This window comes from Lygodium microphyllum, chromosome 3 (assembly GCF_053477565.2).
Source record: "Lygodium microphyllum isolate KBCC chromosome 3, Lygodium_microphyllum_v1.1.10, whole genome shotgun sequence".
NCBI classification, from domain to species: Eukaryota; Viridiplantae; Streptophyta; class Polypodiopsida; order Schizaeales; family Lygodiaceae; genus Lygodium; species Lygodium microphyllum.
In genome coordinates, this window is record NC_141137.1 from 167738994 (window position 1) to 167742938 (window position 3945).

The 3945-nt window shown below is 40.9% G+C and overlaps 1 pseudogene; it reads right to left on the minus strand.

Moving 5' to 3' along the window:
* Positions 1–481: 481 nt before the first annotated feature.
* On the minus strand, positions 482–1471 carry LOC148039144 (chloroplast envelope quinone oxidoreductase homolog pseudogene; annotated as a pseudogene).
* Between the last annotated feature and the right edge of the window lie 2474 nt (positions 1472–3945).

The following is a 3945-nucleotide window of genomic DNA, read 5'->3' on the forward strand; positions in this document are numbered from 1 at the left end:
TGGATAGTACCACTCTTCTCACTATGCTTATGGGATTTTAGACATCTCTTCCTAGAGCATACATCATTGTCTCTCTCTCATACAAATCCACTTATGGGCAAGCCTCTTTTGGGCATTAATGTTAAGCATCATTTGCTATTCTCAACACCCCCTCAAATGACGAGTCTCTACCCTTGCTGGCTTTTGCCCCCCCTACATGTAAACATGGACCAGGAGACTAGCTCTTTGGCAGCCTAGTCAAGTTAAGGCTTGAAACTTTACATCTTGGTAGGGTTTTACATCCACTATGGGAAACACGATCCACTAAGGGAGATCCTTTGTTGTCAGTAGAGTGGAAAGTTCTTTATCTTCTTTATGCTTCTTTGGTATTCTTTGCTTTTCTAGATTTTCTGGGTCTTCTTGGTTGTCTTTGTCTTCATGCTCTTTTCCTTTGTTGTGTTCTTTATCCCTTTTGTTGATGCGTGGTACTTCTCTTTTTTCTTCAGTCTTTTTCAAATGTTACAGCCACCTTGCCAGTCGCATGTCCTTCTATACTCCTTGCCCATGCCTCTTCAGCTCTTGACAGACGAAGCTTACTGTCAACCATTGTCTTCAAATTACCATCCTTCACAAGATTTACAAGCAATTCCAGATACTTTGCATTTGCCGATATCATAAATGAAACCAACTTTTGCTTTGATAGGGTCAATTTCTTAAGAGCAGTGGTTGCCAAAGATTTGGCATTTGGAGTGAGATATGTCATTTTGGCTACAGGCTTAAGATTTGGGCTAAAATTGCACCACGAAATCCCAGTTGTATAGTGAATGATTGCATCATATGTACAACTAGATGGACTCTTAAGTGCCTCTCCTTCAGGAGTTTTGTAATCTAAAACTTCATCAGCACCTAACTTTTTTACAAGATTTATGTTACGAGCTCTACAAGTTGCTGTCACATGGGCATTGCCAAGCTTTGCAATCTGAAGAGCATACAATCCAAAACCACCTGATGCAACTGTGATAAGAAGGTTTTTTGTTGTACTAGTTCCATCAAGTTTTATACTAGCAATATCAGGTATTGATTGCAGATCTGTAAGCCCTACAACGGGAAAATAGGATCCATCTACAGCAGAGCATTTTGCTGGCCTCTTGGCCATGTACTTCAGAGAAGCCGCAGTGAACTCTGTAAAACCACGGGGATTGAGCCAGCTAACAACTTTATCACTAGCAATAAATGTGCCAACTCCAAGGCCAATAGATACTACTTCACCAATAGTGTCAGCGCCAGGTATATGTGGAAACTTCCCAGGCATAAGAGGATGCAAAATCCCTTTTTGTATTTTCCAATCTACAGGATTCACACTTGTAGCTTCAAGCTTTACTAGAATCTCATCCTTCTTGGTTGTCGAAACCGGCACCTCTACATGCTTGAGAGCGAAGGGGCCACCGCCGTAAGATGAGTACTGCATTGCACGCATGAGCTTGTGGGCCATGGCGATGGAAGTCGACAACAACTTTGGAAGATGCATGCAAGACGAAGACGGGCTTCTAAGGATGGATCGATGGTGCTGAGACAATAAGTTGGGAATGATGGTGGGGAGGATGAAGAGCATCATCTCTCCCTTCTCTCTTTTCAGCCTTTGAGAGACAAAAGTAGACCCTTGGACCAAGCTGTCCCCCTTGCCTAGCTCCTCCAATGAAAACCTCAAACCATGCAAAGAAGAAGAAATCACACTACTAGCTTAGCTCAGCCATGGCTCTGATACCATATTAAGAAACAGGATCTAGAGCTATGCTAGCTATGGCAGATGGAGGTTATAAATATAAAACATGATTGAGATAAATAATTATAACTCAAGTGAATTAGGTTCCAAGATAGATTAACTTGGACTCATAAACACAATCTTGAGTGACACAGAATTATTGTACTATTTCATTGAAATGAGTGTTAACAAGTACATGCCTTTATAGCTTTTGGATAGTACCACTCTTCTCACAATGCTTATGGGATTTTAGACATCTCTTCCAGAGCATACATCATTGTCTCTCTCTCATACAAATCCACTTATGGGCAAGCCTCTTTTGGGCATTCATGTTAAGCATCATTTGCTATTCTCAACACCCTAGAGCTTTCTGTTCATTTTGTTTAAGGAAGAACCATATAGAGAATATTTGCTCTTTGAAGGAGATGCATGAAAGAAGAAAGAAAGATGAAGAAGCAAGATTTAACTTGTTGGAATCCAAGATGACAACTCAAGATATCAGACCCAAGCCTAGAGAGTTTGGTCCTAATTTCGACCCAAGGAGGTTTCCCTCTCAAAGTTATAGAGGACAATAGTTTGGCGGTGGCCAGAGATAAGAAGTGGAGTGTTATAGATATGAAGAAAAAGGACATCTCTCGCCAAACTGTCCAAACCCTAGAAGGTCCATGGACTACAAACCCCTTTATATCATATGCAAAGGAGAAGGTTACACTGCAAAAGACTGTCCTAGTTCGCTCTTGCGAAAGCTACCCTTGATACCCAACAAAAGACTCAAGAACCCGCCTCCAACTTGGTGGAATTAAAGATTTCCACAATAATGTGTGCCAAGAAAAGAGAACTCGCAGTTCCAAAGAGAACATTCCTTTTGCCAAAATGGTGAAGTTCAACCTTTCCAAGGAGAAACATAACAGTTATAGAGACGGGACCAGAGGTACCTCCGGAAGTACTTCCAGAAGTACCTCTAGAAGTATAAGAAGTGTAGATGTTGCGACTTTTGGAGGAGAAAGGGAAGATAAAAGTTGCTATACCCCATTATCGAGCCGATTGGAGAAGCCCCTGGATCCTATTAAAAAATATGACTTGGTCAAAGACCTAGACACCTTCAAACCAAACCTAACATTCTGACAATTGTTGATGTTGTCTCCTAGCTATCGAAAGAAATTCAAAAGCATATTGATAAGAAGAAGAAGCCTAAGAATTGCTCCCTCAACAAGAACTAAGTCTAACAAAGCCCCACAACCTGTGAAAGAAGTGGATGTGGTTAATACCTTTTTGGATCCTAGTACCCTAGAGATTGGTGTGTGGATTGAAGGATGCTTTATTGTAGACACAATGATTGATGGAGGCTCATTAATGAACATAATGATGGATGTGACAATGAAGGATCTAATCTTGCAAGGTACGCATCCTATGCAATAGTGACTTACCAGATTGGAAAACCAAAGTAGAATTAAGCCTTTCGGCATTCTCCTATACGTGAAGACAACCCTCATAGGAAGAGACTATTGGCAGACCTATCTGGTGGTAAAACCAAGTTCCTGCGGGATCTCGTACCCTCTATTGTTGCTGGGACGACCATGGCTTTTTGAAGCAAGGGTATGGATGGATTGGGTTCAAAGGAACCTTAACCCTAGGTAAAGGACCCAACAAAGTGGTGTCAAAGTTGTATGGATCACAAAAAGGTAATGGATCCACTTCCATTGAAGTCTTAGTAGACTCTTCCGATTAAATAATAGATGGCACATCAAGAGATGAAGAAGCCGTCACAAACAGATCTTTCCTAAGAAAACAAATGCATAGTCCCTAACACAGTGGGCACTGTAAACCAACTCCTGAAAGAAGTAAAATCTTTGTAAATGGGTGAATACCTCCTGCTTGAACCCAAATTAACTTCTGAAGTCACCTCTGACAGCGAGATAGAAGCATGAATGTATTGTTATCCTTGTTACATGGTTGTAGTAGAGATAAAAACAGAAGCACAGTCATACGGAGAAGTAGAGGTAGAAGAAACAATAGAGAGTTTGTTCTTCTCTTACAGAGCCCCTATATAGAGGCGGAACCAGATTATAAAGAGGATGAAGATGATCGTGAAGACAAAGACTATGAAAGCAAATTGGAAGAATCTATCCTACCTGTAGAAGACACAAATGAGGAAGAAGTTTTAGAGGCTATAGAAGTAGAAGATTCCATGTTGTTAGACATAA